Source organism: Chlorocebus sabaeus, chromosome 22, assembly GCF_047675955.1.
Source record: "Chlorocebus sabaeus isolate Y175 chromosome 22, mChlSab1.0.hap1, whole genome shotgun sequence".
In the NCBI taxonomy this organism is placed as follows: Eukaryota; Metazoa; Chordata; class Mammalia; order Primates; family Cercopithecidae; genus Chlorocebus; species Chlorocebus sabaeus.
In genome coordinates, this window is record NC_132925.1 from 70,234,052 (window position 1) to 70,257,788 (window position 23,737).

The 23,737-nt window shown below is 44.4% G+C and overlaps 1 protein-coding gene and 1 pseudogene across 1 annotated transcript in view; both read left to right on the forward strand.

Annotated features, from left to right (window-relative positions):
* The first annotated feature begins 3,388 nt into the window (after positions 1-3,388).
* The window catches only part of FRMD4B (FERM domain containing 4B), a 363,826-nt gene continuing 343,477 nt past the window's right edge, over positions 3,389-23,737 (forward strand). The window contains exon 1 of the mRNA XM_007984946.3: positions 3,389-3,753. The gene's annotated coding sequence lies outside the window, so the exon portion shown is untranslated. The remainder of the gene's footprint in view (positions 3,754-23,737) is intronic.
* Positions 9,681-13,124, forward strand: LOC140709843 (histone H1.8 pseudogene; annotated as a pseudogene).

Genomic DNA, 23,737 nt, shown 5'->3' on the forward strand with positions numbered 1-23,737 from the left:
CCAACATGGTGAAACCCCATCTGTACTAAAAATGCAAAAATTAGCTGGGCGAGGTGGCACACCCCTGTAATCCCAGCTACTCGGGAGGCTGAGGTGGGAGAATTGCATGAACCCAGCAGGTGGAGGCTGCAGTGAGCTGAGATGGTGCCCCTGCACTCCAGCCTGGGTGACAGAGCGAGATCCCATCTTAAAAAACAAAACAAAACAAAACAAAACTTCTCCCATGAGCATATATCTATACTTACACTTCTTCATACTGTGTAAGACTGAGGACTTGAAATGGGGGTCTGGGGAATTTCTAACACCCTCTTGCATCAAAACCATTTTATTATATATACAGCAGTTGGTAGGTCCTGATTTTTCACCTGGAAATTCTATATTTCAAGACAGAATTGTTTCCTCTTCATGCTCCTTGCTGTCACTTTGTCCATATATATTTGTCTCATCACAACAACTAAATTATGAGCTTCTGAATAGCAAGACTCATTTCTTTTATTTGTTGCAGCTGTTTTGTTTGGTTGGTTTTTTTTGAAATTTTTTTTTAATTTCTTTTTTTTTTTTTTTTTTTTGCATAATACCTATCCTAGAGTTAGGTATTTGCTAGTCACACAGAAAGTAAAGGATGTGTTGTTTTCCCTCTGGATGTGGTTACCCCAGCCAAGTCTATAATATATAATAGAGAATCCAAATAGGTAGTCCATGAGTAGGTTTCAGGTAGTTCCTACGGACATTCTATGGACATTTCAGTGGTTCCAATCTTTACTGTACAATGATTTCACCTACAAAGCTTTAAGAAAATCCTGATGCCCAAACTCCACCCCCCAGAGATTCTAATATAATTGCTTCCAGTATTGAAAACAAACAAACAAACAAATAACAAAATAACAAACAAACAAACAAAAACAGCCCCCAGAACTCTAATATGCAGCCAGGTTGATAATTCTGTATTATGATAAAATAAAGGAAAAAAGTTTGGTAGGTTCAATTGTGTTGTGGTTTTAATTTTGCTGTTTTCCATAAATACTCCATAAATATTTATTTTTCAGAAGATTGAAGTTGGAAAGAAAGCAGTCTCCCTCCTTTAATAATAATAGCTAGTATTTATTGAGCATTTATCATGCATGAGGCACTATTCCAAATGCTTTCCATATATTAACTAATTTAATCCTTATAATAACCCTATAAGTAACGCATTATTATTAACCCTGTTTAACAGAAAAAGCAAATGAAGTCTAGAAAAGCTGAGTATTTTGAAAAGCTGGGCTTCAAACCCAGATAGAACAACCCTGGAGCCCCCATTTTTAAGCCAGAGACCCTTTGCTCCAAGCAAATCCAGTAAATATCCCACATCTTCAAGGAAATTCTTCTGGACTACTCTCACCCACACAGATGGACCTTTCTGACATCTCTTATGTTGCATTTTCATGTAATAGTCTGTATCCAGTTTTTTCCCTAAACGTAATAAATGTCAAACACTTCTTAGATGCTCAGCCTTGTGCTGTACATCTTACCTGCATTGTTCCATTTTGCCCTACACTCTGTAGTGTTCTCTAACGACTGTGCTACATGTATTTATTTTCTCTCTGGAGAAATTGTGGCATTTGTGAGCACGGGGCAAACCATTATTCACTGCATCACTCCCCTACCTGGGGTCCTTATGCTCTGGTACCTGTTGAATAGATTGTTATTGTGCAATGGGTAGGGAGTTACCAGACCTGCATTTATAGATAGGCACTGCCACTTTCCAGTTTCATACTATTGGGCAGGTCAACTAACCTCTCAGAGCCTCAGGTTCCTCCTCAGTAAAACAGGACTCCCTTAACTCAACTGACACTGAATAGCTATTGCTATGTGCCTTATGCTGAACAAGGCAAAGGTAGACCCTGGCCCCAGGGGGCTTTCAGTCCACTCCCAGTCTCCCAGGAGAATGCAATGAGACGATGCCAAGTGAAGTGCTTATTTAGCTCAAGTCTTGGGGGGAGGGGGTGGAGGCAGGGCATGTAATTACCACTCAATAAATGTTAGCTATTCATTCAATATATTCTATTTAATTAAAAGCAAACAATCCATTCGACATCAGAAGCAAATGTAATTAAACCTCATTCTGCACACATACAATATTCCACATCATGCCATCTTGAGCCTTTACTACTTCAGATCTTGCTTGCTACTTGCTCCCTCATGTCAGTAGCAGCCACACTAGGGCCTGTGAAATCAAGATGCCCCATGCCCCCATTCTTTTTCTAGACTGGTGACCTGTCAAAAAAGAAGGGATGAAGGGGGAGAAAGAGGGGTAGGGGAAGGAGGAGGAGGAGGAGGGGAAGACGGAGGAGAAGGAGGAAGAAAGGCCGAAACCAGGGTCACAGAAACTCTGGAGTCTTTAAAATATTGATATTGGATAAATCAATTTAATTTTCAACAAAAATCCAAAGCTATGTGATTGTGTAGTTGTGAGACAATTATTTTTAAAAATGGATTTGCTTTTTAAAATTAATTCATAGTGTGTAGAGAAAAATTAATTCATGGTAGGTAGAGGAGAGAAGTCTGGTCACGGGACATATATTTAAGGCTGTTTGGGAAGTATTTTCTCCCAGCCCTGTCAGAGCGCCTTTGGTGCGCTCCTTGTCAACTCATTCGAAGAGAAAAGAAAAACTCTCAATAGGAAGTCGTTCATGAAGAATCCTCCTTTCCTCTCCTTCCTCTCCCATTTGCTGTGTTACACTCAGCACCAGATCAAGTTGGAATCTCTGCCCTGTCACTCATCAGCTATTTTGAGCTAACCTCTCTGAGCCTCCCTAGTTTCCTGTGAGGAACGCATAATAAAACAAAAATTGTTCTTAAGAATAAATGCCTGGTATGGGATAGGCTCGCCTTTTTTTTTTTCTTTCTTTCTTTCAAGTGCAATGGCTTCAGATTTGCGGGGATCTCAGAAGTCATTTCGCCAGCCCCTCTCGGGTGGCTGGGTGCATTCTGCGCCTCCCTCAGCCACCGGTGCCTCATACCCTTTATTCTAACAGCATTCAGGTCCTGGGATGCCTGAAGCCGGGGAGGCAGAATCAAGTCCCGCCCAGCGCTTGGAGGAGTCAGAAGGAGCGATGGAGAGGCGCGGGCTGGTGACCCCCTCTTTCCCCTCCTCCTGGCACCGGCGCCCTTTCTCTGTCGGAGAAGGCTAGCCCAGCCCGCAGCGGCGCGCGGCTGGGGCCGAGGGCGCCCCCTCCCTTCCTCCCTCTCCCCCTCCTCTTCCTCCCCTCCCGATACAATGACTGGGCCGGAACAGCGCATCAGCCGAGCCTCATTGGCAGCGGCCGCCCCAGCCCCCGGAGAGGCGGCGGGCGGGGGCAGCTGGGGGAGAGGGAGCCGAAAGCCCCGGCTGACAGCGAAAGGAGACAGGCAGGACGGAAGGACGCGAGAAAGGCGGCCCGGGGCACAGCTGTAAGTGTGGATCAAAGCGAGGACGCACGGCGAGCGGCGGTGGCGGGGGCGACCTGCAGACCCGGGCCGGGGGATGCGGCAGGCGCTGGCTGCCCAGAGAGCCCGGGAGTCGGGCTGCGTGGCTCACGTGCTGAACTGGAGCTTGGACAGAGAGGAAGAGGAAGAAGAGGAAGGCAGCTGCCGCCGAGAAAGGCACAGCGCAGAGCGGACTTGCAGGACTGGCGCAGAGCCGGGTCTCCAGGTCCCGCGCGGTGCGCAGCCGAGACAATAAAGTAGCGGTCTACAGCCCCGGAGCGCCGCAGGGAGGGGGCGGCGGAGCAGGTAGGTGGGCGACCGCCCCAGGCTCCCCAAGCGTGCTGCCAGGGCGCGGCCGCAAGACGCTGCCACAGGCGCGCCGGGTGCGCCCCGGGCGCAGCGCGCACGTTTGGAGACCCCCAGCAGAGGTCCGGATCTCCGGAGCTTGGGAGAGTAGAAAACCCCGCCCTGGGGTTCGGGGTCTGGTGCAGCCTCCGCTGGAGTCCCTGGGGCACTTGGCACGGCTCTTTGGTCGCTTTGGTGGTATGGAGACAGGAAGTTTGGCGGTTTCGAGGCGTTGGCGTTGGTGGGGTTTGTAAATGCGCCGCCGGGGACCTCGTGCTTTGGTTGCCGCGCGTTCGTGGGAGGTCGGGAGAAGAGGTGATGAAGCCCAGATCCGGCCCCCAGAGATACTTCCAAAAGGCAGCGAAAAGAGTGCGGGGAAATCCCTGGAGTTAGCAGCGGACACTAAGGGTTTGGTTTGGCTGCGCTTTTCAAATAGGTGTGTCAGATCCTAGCCGCTCCTATGTTGGAGAGGCAGTGTGCATGTGAATCGCTTCTTATTTTGTGGAGTATTTCACTTTTCATTTTCATCTGGGGAGGAAAAAATAAATATAATCTTTAGCTCCTACTTTGAGAAGTGCCATTTCGTTTGGAATAGAGGACAAACTCTTCCCTTGCGTTGGATGTCCTGTGCTTTGAAAGATACTGAACAGTGCCTGCTCTTGTTCACAAAAGGGGTGAGACGTGTATTAAATCTTCTCCGGCCTGAGAAAGCAGCCGCGGAAGGAGGTCTCTCTCTCTCTCGCTCTCCTTTGTGTGGCCGCTTCCTTCCAGATGTGAGAGGGTTGGGCTGGGCGCTCCTGGGTGGAGTAATAATTATCCTGAACATTCCTGCGATCTGTTAGGACTTGTAAACATACCAGAGCCAAGTCCTCTGAACTTCGCGAACTGATTTGGTGTATTTGCTGGAACCCAGACGGCTGCGACTAGAGGCTGGGCCTTTCGGGAAAAAAAGACCTTAGGGTGCTGATAGCAGCAGTCTTTCCGGAAAGCTGATTGATGCTTGGAGATTAGGTAGTGGCGCCCCTAGAAACTTACTAGCCAACTCGGAAGATGTGTACAAGATTATAGCGCGATCCCCAACGTGCTGTTTCCCGTCCTAAAGGGAATGGATCTGTGAGGTTTCCAAATCAAATGTCTGGAGGGGAAGAAAAGCAGCTTCGCCTTACTTAACCTCACCGAGACGCACTTTCATCTGTCATACACGTGCTGTGAAGAATGGTGGTTTAGAGAGCTTACCGTGTGCCAGGCATCCTGGTAGGCACTTTTGGGGCATCATCCGTAATCCATGAAGTGGTAAACCTAGCCCTAGAGAGAGATTAAGTAACTTACTGGAAGTCCCACCAGTAATCTGTGGTTTATATAAGATCTAATTTCAGGTGCCAGGCTCTTAACAAGACAGTGCCTCTGAAAGGGATGTGCTGCAATGGTGGTGTTAATGCAGATGAAGAAAATAATAACAATAATAACTACCATATAGATGTATATATACATATATATGCATATATACACACATATGTATATGTATATATACACACATATATATGTATATATACATACGTGTGTGTTTGTGTGTATATATATATATTTTTTGAGACAGAGTCTCTGTCGCCCAGGCTGGAGTGCAAGTGGCGGATATCGGCTCACTGCAACCTCCGTCTCCCGGGTTCAAGCGAGTCTCCTGCCTCAGCCTTCCGAGTAGCTGGGATTACAGGCACACGCCACCACACCTGGCTAATTTTTTGTATTTTTAGTGGAGACGGGGTTCCACCGCATTAGCCAGGCTGGTCTCGATCTCCTGACCTTGTGATCTGCCCACCTCGGACTCCCAAAGTGCTGGGATTACAGGTGTGAGCCACCGCGCCCCGGCCCATATATTTTTAATAAATTTAAAAAGATGATGTTTAAGAGAGACTGACACTCAGTAAGCACTCTGTATGTATTTTTGTCTCTAAATTGTCACAAGACAGGTGGTGGATGTATTGGTGTTTCTACAATTCTTTTTTTTTCCCCGAACTCTGTCACCTAGACTGGACTGCAGTGGCTCAATCACGCCTCACTGCAACCTCGGCCTCCCAGGCTCAAGCAATTCTCTTCCCTCAGCCTCCCTTGTAGCTGGGATTACAGGCACGTGCCACTACGCCCGGCTAATTTTTGTATTTTTAGTAGAGACGGGGTTTCACCATGTTGGCCAGGCTGGGCTTGAACTCCTGACTTCAAACGATCCACCACCCGCCTCGGCGTCCCAAAGTGCTGGGATTACAGGCGTGAATCACCGCGCCCGGCCATTTCTTTCTTTTTGTAATCTGAAAATGTTGTAATAAAAAGTAACACACACACACACACACACACACACACACACACACACACTTTTGAACAGTGCTTATAGTTCCTAAAAGGGTGAGAAAAATTTAGACAACTCCAAGGACTTATTGAATGGTAGAAGTTTAATCACTTGTTTGTGACATCTGCAAGTAATATTAATCAAACATTTTATTTGCTTAAATTCAGAAATACAGGTGGAATGCATTTAAACAATATGGTGCTGGAACATGAAGAAATTACCTAAATACCGTATTTTGAGGTTTAATTTTCATTATCCATGGGAAAGTTCTCAGAAGATCTTTCCCGTGCAAGTGATCATGGTGATCACGATCCTGTTTTCCTGTATTAAACTTCAGTTTGTTTTGAAATTAATAACTTTCCATGTTAGTGGCAGAAAAGTGAATGGGTTTCTCAAACAGGCAGATGGTTGCATTTGAGCCTAATCTAGAAAAGCGTGGGAGGAGTTAACTTCATAGCCACTCCCAAGTGTCAAATCAGCTGAAGTTTTCTCAGTAATGTTTATTGTCACTGGCCTCTAGTTTCAGCAAGCCTGAGAATCCTAGTTCTCCATTTGATTTCACAGATTTAATCAAGACTCTGCATGCTTTGAGCAGACAAAAAGAAAGTTTTGGCTAACTTACAATACAAATAGGGTACATGGAAAACAGTTAAAAATACCCTGCCTTATCCAGCCTGCAGTACTTTTCTAGCAGGAAATCTTCATAGTTATCTTACACACATAAGTGAAGGTTTGAGGCTTATACTGCAAGTGATCTTTCTCTCTATTTCTCCCTTTAAATCTGCCCCAGAGATCTGATCGTATCATGAATGCACTATTTGTATATGTTTGGGATTGCTGAGGCTCACTGAAATGACTATCAGCCTATAGGTAAATAATGTACTCAGCTCATCAGCAGGTCTTACATGTATCTTCCTTTACTTATGCATGTGGTTGTTAGATGTGGTTGTGATTTTGTTTTAGATGGAAGATTCTGGGGGGATAATTCATGTATTTCTAAGCCAGTAAGATGTTTTTTTTTTCTCCTCTTCTGACAAATATGTGCCATGGGCAGTTAGAGAGAAGTGGTACGATAACAATTTTCTGTTGCCAGATGTTTGATAAACCCTCTAGGTAATTTAGAGGCCAAATCTCTTATTCTCCCCAATGACTGGATTTACTGAAATTATCATGTCATTTCTTATCTCATTCTTCCTGGTGAAATCAATTTTTAACCTAATCTCATAAGACAGTGTTTTTCCAATATGAAGGTCATAAAATCCATTTAGTGGGTTACTACCAGTATTTTTTTTTTTTAGGTATAATAAGACAACAAGTGTCAGCATTGTCATATATTCTAAGAGTTCTGTAATTTCATGAAACTTTGAGTCACTCCTATGTGCATTCTGGGTTGCAGTATAAAATGTGATTCTTAGCCGTCAAAAAGTTTGAAAAGCAGTGCCACGGGATGCATGTATCTGTTAGTGCTATTTTGATAATAAGTTACAAACCCAAATTTAAGTGGAATTAGGGTATTATATATATGCATATATAGAATATATATCTTTTTTCTTACATATGAGTTCAGGTTACTAAAAGGTACACGGGTAGGACTGACTTCAAGAGCATCTTGCTTAGGGCTAAACAGGGACTTCAGGATCTGGTTTCTTTTCATTCCTCAGGTCGGCCTTTTTCTTCTTTCCTCTGTGTATTGGGGTCCTTCTTGGGTGAAGATGACTGTATAGCACTTGGTGGTTTACGCAGTTTCAAGTTCAAGTCCAGCAACCAAAAAACTCCCCTTCCCCAGTTGCTGAACAAAAAGTTTCAAAATGAGCTCTGAGTCGCCCAATTAGCACGGCTGGAGGAAATCTGTGTTAAGTGGCTTCTGCAGAGGTTGAGGGCTTTGCCCCAGCAGTGGAGTCCTACCCAGACCATATAGATGGAGGACATCAGCGGGCTGGACTGCCACATGAATACAGTTGTGGAAAAAGGGGGAAATTAAGGCTAAGAAAGTCTGGAATAAATATTCACCACAGGGTACAAGTGCCTAATGCACATAGGCTGATTCCTCTTCTTTTTGATGCCCCAAATAATGGAAAATGAGCTGAATTGTATTCAGGCAAATAGGTTATCAATACGATTTTTCATGTGTGTAAGGAAAACTTTAGCTGTCACTTTTAACATGGTCAATATCAGGACTTACGAGATCAAGATGCAGAACAAGTCAAATTGATAGTAGTTACTTTATTTTCCAATGACACTGAGAAGAAAAAGGCAGATATATTGATTAAAAACCCACAGCCGTCCCAAAACCTCTTACAAGGGGGTGATTGTGATCCTGTTTTCATTTATGTGCAAATCTTGGAAGACATTTATTTGAATCAATTTGCTGTGCTAATCTAATGAAAGCAGTTATTTAAGTAGTGTCTTAGAGCAAAGTATTTGAAGAATACACCTCCTTAAAGCCCAGGGCAAATGAGTGCTCTATTCTGCAGCTCTTTAGCCTTGAGGTCTTTATTTGGGTCTGTGTTACTTTGTCCTTAGAGATGTGCTGCTTTTAATTGTCCTCTGTCACTTTATGTACAGTTATCCAGTGGGAAAGGGGGCCCTAGTGTATACAGCTGTGAGGACAATGTTCACTCATAGCAGAGGGGCCCTAGAAGTAGGGTGATCATGCTGGCTTGCCTGGGTCAATCCTTGTTAATGTCTATGCCTCCAGTTTGGACGATAAATTATATGGCCATCCCATGTATAAAGGCTACTGTTTTAGGGGGCCATGAGTAGGCATCTATTTCATAGACTAAATTATGTGATAAAGAATTCCTGGTGAGGAAATTCTGTAATCCCAACATTTTGGGAGGCCGGGGCAGGAGGATTGCTTGAGCCTGGGAGTTCAAGACCAGACTAGGCAACCTAGGAAGACCTCATCCCTACTTCAAATTTTAAAATTACCTGGCTGTGGTGGCACATTCCTGTAATCCCAGCTACTCAGAAGACTGAGGTGAAGGATCACTTGAGCCCAGGAGGTTGAGGCTGCAGTGAGCCGTGATAGTGCCATTGCACTCCAGCCTGAGCAACACAGCAAGACTCTGTCTCAAAAAATAAAAAATTAAAATAATTAAACTGAGGAAGTCCTTACCATAACTGAAAGATAAAACTCCAGATGCCTCCCCTCCTGGGAGCGTTACCAGCAGCATCTCACCCTCCTTCTGACTTCCATAGCAGGATCATCCAGGCCTCCTGAATCTGAAAAGCCAGACCTGAGCTGCAGTAGCTTCCCGGTGGGGTGCCGCCTCCTACTCCCTCACCGCCTCCCCTCCTCCCGGCTCCCCTACCCCCCACCGGGTGGTAGAGGCTCTGCAGGTGGGGGAGCAGCGCTGGGGCACGTCGGCAGTGGCCATCAAGCTCTACATCCTGCACAAGTACCCAACATTGGACGTCCACCGCTTCAAGTACCTGCTGAAGCAGGCGCTGGCCACTGGCATGTGCCGCAGCCTCCTCACCAGACCCCTCAACTCCAAAGCCAGGGGGGCCACTGGCAGCTTCAAATTAGATTCTAAGCACAAGAGGAAAATCCAGCCCAGGAAGATGGCCCCCCGATGGTCCCCAGGAGAGCGGGAGAGGCCAAGGGGAAGGGCCCTAAGAAGCCAAGTGAGGCCAAGGAGTATCCTCCCAACGCAGGCAAGGTGAAGAAGGCAGCCAAGAGGCCAGCAGAGGTGCAGAGGGCTCCTCCCAAGCCAGGTGCAGCCACAGAGAAGGCCCACAAGCAAGGCGGCACGGCCAAGGACACCAGGCCACAGCCAGGCAAGGCTAGGAAGGCACCCCCAAGCCAGACAAGGCCACGCAGGCCCCTTCCAGTGCCAGCAGGCTCAGTAGGAAGGCAAAGGCCAAAGGCAGCAGGAGCAGCCGAGGAGATGCTGAGGACCACAGGAAAACCAAAGCTGGGAGTAGGAGTTCAAAACCCACTCTCAGCAAGGTCAAGAACGGTGCTGCTTCCTCAACCAGAAGGTGGCAGGCCAAGGCCAAGGCTCCTAAAGGGCAGCTGCCTAGGGGGCTGGGCAGGGGCCAAACGCCAAGTCTGCTTCTCCTGCTAAGGACAGTGGCTCCAAGGTGGTGCCTGCACACCTGTCCAGGAAGACAGAGACCCCCAAGGGCCCAGGAAAGGCTGGACTGCCCATTACAGTCTCCTCATCCGAAGTGTCTAGCCAGAGGGCTGTATCCTAGGGCCGGAGGCAGGGGTGGAGAGAGACCGAGCCTCTGCCCTAGTTTTCATTCTTCAACAAGCCACTGCTCTATTTATTTCATCATAAGCTATTTATCAATAAAGACTTTTGTTTCTTTCCCCCACCCCCAGCACATATACACAAAATCTTGTGCAGATGTAAAGGCTCAACAAATAATAGTAGAACTAATGGTAACAATGGCAACACATGGTTATCAATTCACTTATGCTGGGAATTGCTCTGTGATGTCCATGAGGGTGCCCTCTTTCAATGCTCACCACACCCTATGAGGTGGGAACTCCTAACACCCCTCACTATACAGCCAAGGAAACTGGTTATGAGGTTGCCACTTGGCCAAAATCACATAATATTTATTGAGTTGGCAAAGTGTGCATGTTGACTAGTGTTTTCTAAGAAGGCAGGACAGGTCATTGTTGTGAATACTGGTTGTAGCTTCAGAGGATCTACACTCAGATCTATCTTTGCTTCTTACTAAAGGTGTGCTTTGACCAAGTGACTTAACCTTTTTTGTGCCTCAATTTCTTCATCCATAAAGTGGGGATTATAAGAATTCCTACCTCATCAGGTTATTTTGAGGATTAAGTGACAAAATATAAAGAAGTGTTTCATGTAGTGACTGCGGTGGAGTAAATACTAAAAACATTCTAGCCATTATTATTTGTGCTTTGTAGAGGCTAGGAAAAAATTAATAATTCATATTATTTGTTGAACACCAACTATGTGTCACATTTTAAGCTAGGCATTTTTCAGTTGTCTTCTTTCTTCTTACAAATCCTCTGAGATGGGTGTTATGTCCGCTTATTGTTCATTTTACAGATGAGGAAAACTGAGATTCAATGAAATGAACAAGTAACGGAGCTTTAGTTTCAACTCCAGGTCATTCTGACTCCAGAGCCTTTGATCTCATAATTATAATGTCATGTTTTTTGACTTGGAAGGGAGCCTTGAGATCAGCTAACCCGTAAAAATAAGCCCCAAAGAGAGGCTGTGACATGACAAGTCATTAAGGGATGGTGCAGGGCTAGAACCTAGGTTTTCAGCCTCCCACAACCATCTCTGTTCACTCCGTAGGATAACCATGCTGAGTGGGCACAGACACAGTTCAGGAGCACTGGACTTAGATGTCTTCTAATCCAGCTACAAAAAGTCTAGAGCTGTGTTTGCTGAAGTGGGTAGGTGTATCCCTGGTGGTATATGAGTTAATTTTAGATGATAGATAGAGAAACATTTTTCCTTATTGGCTATTTATTTTAATGTGTACCAGAAAAAAAATTCACCTATACCTTCATGTCTTGCAAAAGATTATATTCCTTTCTGCCTTGCTGAACAAACTTTTAACAGATTGAATAGTATTGCTTAGAACGAGGCTGAGAAAGAAATCATGTCAGTGTAAAAATATGTATTAGGTAAAACATAGTGTAGATAGTACTGGAAAATGGCAAAACCTATGAAGGGAAGATGTGAATGACTGAAGTCTGGGAAATACTGGACTGGAGAGATGTTTCCTGAACTTGGTGCACATGAACCACTTGGGGATCAGATTCTGATTCGGCAGATCTGGGATGGGGCCTGAGACTGCATTTCTAACAAGCTCCAAGTGATGCCAATGGTGCTGGTCTGTGAACCATACTTTGTGTAGCAAGGGATCAGGGAACCTGGAAGACTCTTGGGCATGTATTGAGTGCTGTAGAGGATACATAAGGCAAATCCCTGTCTCCCAGAAGCATAATCATGTCAGGGAAAGGAGATGTGAATGAACATGGAAGGTGAACTCCCCTATCCAGACACCAAATGAGAGGTATGGTGATCTGTCTGGAGCTGCTGCATGGTAGCAGGGGGTGCATGGGATGGCATTGCGCTTGGGCCTGAAAGATTTGTGCAGCAAGTGGAGAGTTCCAGAGCGTTTGACAAGTAGGAGGAAGGACAGAAGTAGCAGGGAAGCCTCAAAAAAGGCCCAAATGGAGTTTTCAGCAACAATCTGATTAACACAGAGAATCAGCATGGAATGTCGGATCAGAATAAGTCCCCTTTTCAAAGCACAAGCCCCACTAACTGGTGTCTGATGATAATGGCTACCTTTTATTGAGCCCCTATAAGTGCCAGATGCCAGGCATTTGCCAGATACTTTCCAAGCAGCATTTAATTCCATCTCCACAACGACCCACAGTAACCCACATTCTGCAGAGGTGGAAACTGAGGCTTGGAGTGGGTGAGTGACTTGCCCAAAATTACACAGCTAGTAAGTGACACACCTGGAATTCAAACTCAGAATGGAGTTTGTGCTCTTTGCTACCATGCTGCAAAAGTCTCTGCTTTTTGTTGTCCTTGGCAGTCTCAGCATAAGAGCTTGCCTTTTTCTCCCAAGAGCCTGCCTCACAGAAGATTCTAATGGTTCATATTGTTCCAAATGAGACTATTGCCCCCTACAACAGATCCTGAACAAGCATCCAAAGTTATCAAATAGGTTGTCCTTAATCATTATTTATAAAAGATGTCATTCCTTTCTACCTTGCTGACTAAACTATTACCAGAATGGAATTTTCGGCATTGTGATCTTCCATAAGAAGTAAGTGCAAAACTCCCCCAGATAAACACTGAATGTGTTGTCACAGTGAGGAGGAGCTTGGCTTTGGAAATCACTAAGTAGCCTAGACAGACAGTTATTGGAAATAATTATGCTCTTGCCACAGCATGGGGCCTGTCACAGCCCCTCCTGATTCAAAAGGTCTTTCTGGAAATACCAGCATCCATCTTCCAGCTGGTGCTTATAACAGCCGACAGCGTCGGTGGGGGACCCAGCAATGGATGTGGCTGAGGATTATTGTCGGTCTTCCCTTGTTGCACCTGACTGAGCCCATCCCATCAATTCAGTCTTTGCAAAAGAGCAGAAGGCTTATATGTGACCAGAATGTGGGACAGGCACAAAGCATGTACGGCCAGCTTTGGTCCTGCTGCATCCAAGTTTAATACTCAACCCGAGTTCTGCCAGATAAAGGAGGGGCTGGGGAGAGAGGGGAGCTGGAGTTGGCACTGAATCAAGAACCAGGAAGGCCAAGTTCTGATCCCACCTTGGCAGCAGACTGACCAGACACATGCTCATTAGCTCTCTGGATTTGTCAAATGGGTATTGACACTTGAGGTCCTTCCACCTCTAAACATTTTATGCTATGAACAACCAGAAGTGTGCATCCTGCACTTTGTCTGTGTTGGCTGGACTGGTCTCACTTTAATTTTTTTTTAAACGTCACATAGATGCACTTAAAAGGCTTCCTAAGCAGTGGTGTATCAGTGGATAGTTTCAGTATAATTATTTGCCATGCAGTAAAAGTGGTATTTGGTGTAACTTGTCATATCAAATAACCTTTTAGTATTTAGACAAATCTCAAAACATTAAGAGAGTGTGGCTTATTCAATAAATCAGAAAAGATAAGGGTATGTGGGGCCATCACAAATGAACTAATTGCATTTATTTAAATGTGCAAACTGAAATGCAGAATCCTGACAAACTAATGAAAACCATGTGCCCCTAGACTGGGGACACAGAACGCCATCCCAGTTGGGCTGTAAGACTTAAATTGAGGACATATCATGGTCATTTGCTCCAACTGTGTTAAAGTAATTCAATTTGTATTTTTAAGAGGAAAAAAAAGTAGTGTAGTGTTTTATATACCTCCAGGTTCCCAGTCTAGCTGCTCTTTTACTGCCTGAAAGAATGGGGCATCCAGTTTACTAGAGGTCAAAAGTTTGATTCAAACACATTAAGAGGAAGAAATTGTTTTTGCAACGATTCAGATGCTTTAAACAGTTCAGATCGTGAGTGGTTCTCATTGTACTTTCTAGCACTGAACTTGATTACACTTGGAAAAGCATCCTGGAAACTGATCTTTGATCTTTTCTGGATCTCAGAGAAAAGCTATGAAAATGATGCTGATAAAGGGTGTTTAAAAATTGGCAGTTTGTCAGCAAGGCTTCATGCTATTGCATAGATGCTTTCACTAAACGATGAGTGGGAAATGTAACTTTGTCTTCTTGCAGAGCCTACAATGCAAACATTTTTTCTACCGCATGTACAGTTTCATTTATATAGTGTTGTCAAGGAATAAGTAATTTGTTTCACTTAAGTGATTTTTCCAGGTGATTGAAGTTTACCTCTTTGTACACACATGATTTTTTGCTTCAACTTTCTTTGATGAAAACATGGCACATGCTTCTTTACTTTTTTTTTGCTTGGTGCATACAATGTGGCTACATCTTTTCCTGACTTGGGGTTATCATGATAAAGATTGCTTTTTGTTCTGTGCTGTAATCCTGTTATTATTTGATAGCTGAATTGTGTGGGATTGAGAGCCTCTGTGTAAATAGTCACAGATCCATGTTCTTTTAGAGTTACCTTTATTACTAATAATAGAGCTCCTCTGAGTAGTTAGCAAATCCCAGGTAGGATGCTAAGAATTCATGTACATTATAATCTTGGCTAAACTGTCCACCCCACTCCAAGAAATGATCATTATTATTCCTCCTACTTTACAGGTAAAAATTGAAGTTTAAGAGATAAGTTGTAAGTGGTAGAGTTGAGATTTGAACCCATGTCTCTCTAACTGCAAGATGCCTATTGCCAGTTGTTGTAAAAGCTACTTCTTCTATTTCTCCTCTCTACCCCTCTTTGGGTATTTCTGTCTGTCCTGTTGCTTTAAAAGCCTTTGCCCAGGTAGGGGCCCAAGATTAAGTCTGTGCCTATTTCGTGGAACTTACTGTTATGTTTTTCCTTAAGTGGACTTCTGAGGGTATTTTTGATGATTTCTGGGTTCCCAGACATCTGCATATTTGCAGTTTCTAGAAGTCTAAGCTGTGAATTCATCACTGTGTATGCTAAGGCTTTGGGAGGGATTATAGGATTTTCTGCATTATGATTAAGCAGCATAATCAAGAAACTTGCAGTCAGAGGAAAGCTTGGCAATTCTGTAATGCAGAAGTTGGCAGACCTTTTCTGTGGAGGGCCAGATACTAAATGTCTTAGTTCATTTTGTGTTGCTGTAAAGGTATACCTGAGGCAGGGTAATTTATTTAAAAAAAAAAAAAAAAGGTTTTATTTGACTCATGATTCTGATGGCTGGAAAGTCCAAGATAGGGCTGCATCTGGTCAGGCTGCTTCCACTCATGGTAGAAGCGAATGGGAGCTGGTGTGTGCAGAGATTACATGATGAGAGAGGAGGGGAGAGGTGAGGGTTGGGGCATGCCAGACTCTTTAACAACTAGCTCTTGTGAAAACTAAGAGTGAGAACTCACTCACCTTTGAGTGAAGGCATTAATCTAGTCATGAGGGATCCATCCCCGTGACACAAACACTACCCATTAGGACCCACCTCCAACATCGGGGATTAAATTTCAACATAAGATTTGGTGGGGACAAACAACCCTTATCCAAGCTATAGCACTAAATAAAATAGGCTTTGTGGGCCCTATGGCCTGTATTGCAACTCCTCAATTCTGCCTTTGTAGGGCAAGAATGGCAGCAGACAATACATAAATTAATAGATGTGACTGTATTCTGGTATACTTGTTATTACAAAAGCAAGCAGGGGGTAGATGTTGGCCCATGAACCCGTCCTTTGCCAATTCCTGTTATCATAGAAAAAAAAGATCCAATCGAGGTATTATAAGAGTCTAAATAGGTAGGTGATTGAGAGTCAGTGTTGAGTAGTAGTTGTCAATCTGTGGCTCTGGAGATAGCTGCCAAAATTTGTCTCCTAATTCCATCACTGCTTCAACTCAGGCAAGTATCTTGACCTCTCTGCATTTTAATTGTCCATCTTTAAGACTGGGAAACTAATAATCCTTGCTTCATAGGGTTGCTTTGAGAATGAAAGTAATTATTTGTAAAGTATTTAGAAGGGTGCCCAGGACAAAATAAGCACTGTCTAACTTCTGTGAAATTAAGAATAGTAAGGAATACATTTCTAGCGAGACAAAATATTTAGTGCTTTGATGGAAGAAAGGGAAACTTCCTTTGCTCTGAGTGCAGTGGAGGGCAGGGATAAAAGGCTCCTGCCCTTTGAGGATGGGTATGGAGAGGAGAGAGTGGGCAGTGTGGGCAGCACAGTGGGTTAGGAAGAACTCTGGCCTGGGAGTTAAGGAAACTGGTTGCAGAACCCAGACAAGTGGTAATCTGCAGCATCCCCTGAGTCAAGTCACTGTCCTCTAGGGCCTTGGTCTCCTTATCTATAAAATACGGAGGTTAAACTAGAGTAGTGGATGCAAAGTGATGGCCCATAGGCTACATTCTGCCTATAGACATGCTTGGTTATTCCCTAGACTGTTTTTAAAATATCTGAATCAATCAATAGCAAGTATGAATCAGGAAATTCCACAGAACAATCTGGATCCCTGGTTTCTTTTAAAAATTCAGAAGCTCTAGCAACACTGGCTACATTCCCACATGGCAGCAACTGACTAGCACAGAGCTATGGTGGCTCATGGGTTCTGCGTTGATTGCTGTAGCAGATGCTGCTGGTGTTTCTGGTCCCTACATCTTTGCCCTGGCCGTGGTCGTGCATGCCAGCTTCACTTCCCGCTGCCAGCACCTGCACTGGTTTGTCTGAGGACTTTCTCTGGCTGTGGAAGTGGTGGGCTGGAAATGCAGGGGAATTAACATCCATTCCCTCCAAAAATGAACAGGGTTTGGCCTGTGGATACTCCAGCTCCCTTGCCCATCCAGTGAAACTAAGGGGTGTATATTGTACACCTTTTCCCAGAGTTTCCTCATGGGGTTAAGCTCCACTCGCCCATGGTGATAGGTGACTTAATAGGCTAGTCCTTTTTGTGTATGTGTGTGGCCTTATCTTTCTTGTCTCACTTATGCACTGTCCTACTATTGTTTCCTGGGATGACCTCTCAGATAAATACCTTACACTTGAATCCTTATCTGGGATTGGCTTCTGGAGGAATCCAGACTAAGAAAACCATAGGCTGGTTGTGGTGGCTCCTACAATCCCAGCACTTTGGGAAGCCAAGGCAGGTGGATTTCTTGATCCCAAGAATTTGAGAGCAGCCTGAGCAACATGACAAAACCCCATCTCTACTAAAAAATGGATAAAAAATTAATCAAGCATGGTGGCATGGGCCTGTAGATGCAGCTACTCAGGAGGCTGAGGCAGGAGGATCACCAGAACCCACAAAGTCAAGGCTGCAGTAAGCCAGGATTGCACCACTGCACTCCAGCCTGGGTGAGAGAGTGAGACTGTCTCAAAAAAAGAAAAAAGAGAGAGAGAGAAAGGAAAAGGAAAGAAAAAGAGAGAGAGAGAGAGAGAGAAGGAAAGAGGAAGGAAGGAAGGGAGGGAGGGAGGGAGGGAGGAAGGAAGGAAGGAAGAGAGAAAGAGAGGGAAAGAAAGAGAGGGAAGGAAACCCATAGTCCTCATAGTCCTTGCCATTGAGTCCCAATGAGAATTGCCCTTTTTTAAAAATCACACTTGAACAGTTTTTCTCGGGTAGAAAGATGTTTGTCCAACCTATGTCTATCAAAGGAGGGAAGGTAATGGACTAAATGGGCTGTGGGTTTCTGGAAGAATGAGATTCTATTTCCTTGTATAAGTAAAGAGTAGACTGGAAGATTTTATGCAAATTGCTTTCTTCACATATTGAAATCTTGTCTCTATCAGTGTCTGCATTTGTGATTCCTTTAATAGGAGATCCTCATGGATTTTTAAATTGGGGACCACTTTTGTGGGGTATTTTGTGAGAAGCTATCAGAACCCTAAATTACCACTGGTGAATTGTTTTGACTTGCCTAAGGAGATTTATATTTTAAAAGAGCAGACTCGAGAATCAAATTTGTATTCTAATGAGTTAACCAACCATTTCTGTTTACCCAGGACTAAGAAATTTTCTGGGACAAGGGACTTTTAGTACTGAAACCATGACAGGTTGGTCACTGTACTGTAGGTGAGGTCACACATAGGACCTTTCAAAGTTCAACCCCTGAAAGATTATGTTCCTGCAATATAAACATATTTCCAAATAGTATTGTATTTTAAAAGTTAGCCCAAATGTAAAGTTGGAAATAAAAATAGCTTTTTTCTGAATTTCTAATTGCAAAAATCTGAGTGAGTTGAACAGAATGACTTTGGTTTTCCTTTTTGTCTTTGCCTCTGCTTTGCTTTTGGCTGGGCTGCTGGGTAACAGCACTATTTGTTGGAAGAGTTAATTTGGAAACGTTGGGTATTTCTTCCTTTTTGGGACCTCCACTCACTCACCAAGAAGCAGCAGGTGCTTGGCACGTTTGCGCTCCACCCTGGAAGGGTTCTGGGTGTTCTCTTCAAAGGGGAGCCAGGAAAGGACTCCTCACCTTTGTCTAAGAGTAAAACATTCAAATGTACATTTATTTGTCCCTGTAATCCTTTTTTCCTGCATTTTCATCTATTTTCAGTGATGTTGTATTTTACCCAGAGATGAGCTTGTGAAAATCTTTACCCCCAAATTAAAAGTGTGTGTAACAGCTGAATGCGGGAGAGAGAGAAAGAGAGCCATGCCCCCGGATGGAGGGCACAAATAGCAAAGGGTGTGAATGGCCCCAGAATGTGGGAATCTCTGAGGATCAGAAGCCAGATGTGGTATCTGCGGAGCACAATGGGAAAGAAAGACCTGGGAATTTGAAGTTTAAAATGATTTTGTGCATCAAGTCAGGAAATTTAGGCCCTGAAGTGGATATGGGAGGCACAGTGGAAAAGTTTTAAGTAGATTTGGAATGAGGATATTTGTGTTTGAATCCAAGATCTGTCACTTAACCAACTTTTTAACCTTGTGCAGGTCAGGAAACCTTCCTGAGTTTCAGTTTCCTTATTTGTAAAATAGAGACAGGAGGGAAGAAAACTAACTCTTGTTGAGTGCTTGTTATGTTCTGGGGACAGTGTTAGGGAAATCAGAGGAATCGTTTTGTTGAAAGCTGTCCGGTTCTGCAAGGTGGGTATAATTGACTTCATTTAACAGACCAGAAAATGGAGACACCAGAACCTAACAATTTTCTCAGCCCCACACAGCTGGTAAGGGATGAAACTGGAATTCAAATCTGGGTCATTCTGACTCCAGAGTCAGTGCGCTTTTTATGGTGCCAGCCTGTTACCCTCATGGGGATCATAACTTATTTCACAGGGTGTCTTATTTAAGATCTCCCAGAAGCAGATCCTGAGATAGACTACAAGTAGTTTATTTAGGAAGTCCTGGAAGCATCAGTTGGGCAGTCAGGAAATGACACAGGGAATGGAAGGCAGCCCCTGAAAAAGTATGTTATCAATTCAATTACCACTGTAGGCTATTAGAGCTTGTTCCCACTGGGGAGGCTCTGGGAACCAGTGGAGTGCATGTACCTACGAATTTTCCCATCTGAGGGAAAATCTGAGGGAGCCGAGGTATTTATACATCAATTCCTGAGAGCAGTTAACTGAGGGCTACTTCTGCGAGGTGGAGTGTTATAATAATTTGTAGGTGCATATGTTGTATCTCGTGCTTGGCAAAGTAGTACTCTAGCAGCACAAGAAAGTCCTCAGCAGAGAAATTCAGGTGCTGGCATTTGGAAGCAAGCCACTGTGCTCTGAAATGGTAAGGACAAGGGAGTGGGAGGGATGCCAAAAGCACCTGCTATGGTGGTTTTAAGAATTAGAGACAGACCAGGCATGGTGGCTCACACCTGTAATCCCAGCACTTTGAGAGGCCAAGGCAGGCAGATCGCTTGAGCCCAGAAGTTTGACACTAGCCTGGGCAACATGGCAAAACCCCATCTCTACAAAAAAAAAACCAAAACACAAAACTTAGCCAGGCATGGTGGCACATATCTGTAGTCCCAGATACTCAGGAGGCTGACGTGGGAGGATCACCAGAGCCCAGGGAAGTTGAGGCTGCAGTGAGCCATGATTGTGCCACTGCACTCCAGAGTGGGTGAAAGAATGAGGCTCGGTCTCAAAAGGAAAAGGAAAAAAAAGATTAGATACAATATGTACAGTGGCAGGCTTCAGGCTACCACTGATAAAGAATCTACTATGAGTGTGCAAATAACAGCAAGAAGACTTTTGAGGGCTTAGCCTGGGCCTTTGTGAATCCTCAAAGCCTACATAAAATGGATCTGCATGTGTTGATTATGAACTTCTGATAATGCCAGATCTACCCAGCCCACCACTTTGGCTTCTTTCCTGCAGTGCTTTTCAACAGTGGCTCCATCCCTTTGAGGTACCATCAAAACATCTACCACCTTGGGATCTGGGTCCAGAGGGAGGAGCCAGAGTGGGTATTTTCAGCATAAAGACCCAGCCCACCTCCTTCCCCGTCCAAAAAGCCAACATCTACCCACTCCATGTGCTCTGAGAAAGAGGAGTCTGAAAAAAGACTGTGAGCTCCATCATGGCCAAGAGCCAGGAGGATAAATGTATAACTTGGGTGGCATGATTAGCAAGAACTTTTGTTTTATTTTTCTTACAACAATAACAGCTTGTTTTCCTTTCAGCTGTTATGGTCACTGTTTCTTCTGGTGTATAATTACCGAGCAGTGCCCCAGCTGCAGTTTTGGGCTGTCCCACTTTCACTCTGCCCACTATCCATTAGCAGAGTTCCCCATTTTGTGTGGTCTTGGTTGGGCAGTGCCCAGCTCTTCCTCTGAACCAAAGAGTCCAGTCTCTCTTCCTATGATGCAATCTGCAAGTGTGGCAGAGACTGCATTTTGTCCCCAAAATCCATTTCCTCTCCTCCTTTTAGAAATAGTCCCCACCTTTTAGTTTTGTCTGAGCATGTGGCTGTCAAGGTAGGGGCTACATTTCCCAGACTTCTTTGTCACTGGTGTAGCCATGTGACCAAGCTCTGCCTAAAGGACTGTGAAAGGAAGTGTCACTTCTGAGTTAATCCCATTTAGAGGAAACACCTTCTACTTGTTCTTCCTTCCTTCCCTTGAGCTGGAACAAGGATGTGTGGAGAGCCATCTTCAACCGTAGGATGGCAGAGCATCAATATGGAAGGGGTATGGGTTCCCCTCTCCTTTGTGTGGAGCAGAGCTGTACTACCCAGCCCCCAACTGCTGCCAGACTGTTTACTACTTGGACTTGAATCAGCACTAATCTAAACCACTCTCCTTTGGTCTTCATTAAAACCAAGCACCTACATTCTAACTGATACAAAGGCTCAACACATGACAGCCTCAGTTAATTTGGAGTTAACTGAAAGATCATTGGAGGTTGGATTCAGGAAGATTTGGATTAAATCCTGACTCTGTGACTTAACACCTGGGTGACATTGAATAAAAAACAAATCTCAACCTCTTCTGAGACTGATACATTTCTACATTTAATACTCCCAAGTGGGCCTCTAGGATAAGATGCTCAGCACAGTGATTGGCACATGGTCAACAATCAATGAGGGATGGCTGTTACTGTTATTTGTATCATTATTAATTATTCATAATACTTAGCTGTTGCTGACCAAGTCAGGCAGGATTAGAAACTTTACATTTGTTATCTCTGAGGCTTAGAATTGGTTTTGCTATATTCTGGAAAGGTGGGGTCATCTATGGTAAATGAGCATATATTCCTTCCTATACATACCAATGATGGTGGTGAGCATTTGCTTATCTTAGGTAAAGGATGCAATCCAGTTAGTTGAGACAAAGGATATGTCTGATGATCAAGTGGACAGTCTCTGCTGGCTGGTGCCTTCTGATCCCTCACAGAGGGACTCCCTGGGTAGGGTGGTAAAGGTGGCAAGTGAAGGTAACGGAACCAACTGCTCAGGGGAGAACTGAATGTCTTCATTGTCAGCACTTTTCCCTGGCTCACCTGGGAAGCCACATCCTTGGTGTTTGTGGCCAACTGCTAGTTGCCTGCCTGACATCCATTTCTCCCATTCTTGGTAACAGAACCCCAATCTTAGTTAGGGTGGTAGTGTGCTCTGTTTAAAACCACATTTCCCATCCTCTCACACTGTTAAATATGGCTCTGTGGCACTTCCAGGAAGGGCTGTTGTTGGGAGCTGACTCAGGTGGGAGGCATATAGTCTTTTGTCTTTCCATTTCCTCTTTCTGCTGTCTAGAACACAGATACCATGACTGGAGCTTCAGCAACCAATTTGCTACTTAGAAACCAAACGAGCTTCAGCAACCAATTTGCTACTTTGAAACCAGATGGCATGGGCTCATAATGTCAGAATAGAAGAGGGAGGGTCTTGCTTCCACTGAAAATGGTACCCCGTACCAATACCTGAGTGGTGCCCTAAGCTCCTCCCCTACCACCAGCCTTCCCCGCCATTTCAGCTTTGTGCGTGTGAATGGGCCTTAACCTTATTTTACATTGAGCTTTCCAATAGCTTTCAAGGCTTAAAGCCCTGTGCTAAAGGACTACTTAGCCACTTCTGTCATCCTCTTATGAGGATGGATTAATTTCTTCATCCTTTTTCAAATGCATAGATTCCAGTGTCCCAGCAGAATAATCATACAATATGATCATTCTATCCATTGCACATAGGAGTGAATATTTTGGTGCTTAATTTTTCTCTAATTGTTTTTTTTTTCACTTGTTATTATATGGCCTCCCCAGCTGGTCAGAAAATTTTCTTTTAAATGCACTTTCCTGTATTTTGCTTTTCTGAGTATGTGAATGGATTCCCGAAAATTATTCCCACAGAGGAGGAATCCTTAGAAAATGCCTTAGAAAAATAACCTATGGAGTAACCTAGGGTTTGAAGCCTCTTGATTATCTCTGTTGAATTAATAAGCTCAACACTCTGCTGGTTATTTAGCTATTGATTCTCATCTCCAGGCCCACCTTGCTATGCGCTGGACTGTGATCCAGAGTCAAAGTCTGTAAGCTACATTTGCCAGGCTCCCTTATTAGCTGGCTTCTAATTAGGTTCTGTCACGGAAGGTATTGGCTGGAGATGGGGATGCAGGAGGTCGAGAGAAGGGACTATTTTTGCATCCATTGTATGCTTACATCCTTCCAACAGCAGCAGCCTCCAGTGGTGCTTTAGCTTGGAAATGCGTGCTTGACTGGCAAGACGGACCCCAGTTTCAGATGACGAATAATGTCATCTGAAGCCTGATGTAATAGGCTATCACATGGACCAATACTCACCAAACTCCACTTCTTTGCTTCCTGGGTGGCACACAGATTACATTGCTCAGCCTCTCTTGCTGGAGTATGGGGGAGGAGGAGGCTGTGTTCTGACGAATGGAATGTGGATAGAAGCGTTAAATGTTTTGTCTATGGCTTGCCCATAATAACTGCTTGCCCATGATAACTCACTACTTCCCTGACATTTTTTGCCCTCATCTGCTTTCTGGATAGAGAAGATCTAGGGCCTGATTCTAAGACCCCCGGGCTTGGCTGACTCACTAGAAAAAAGCTTTATGACA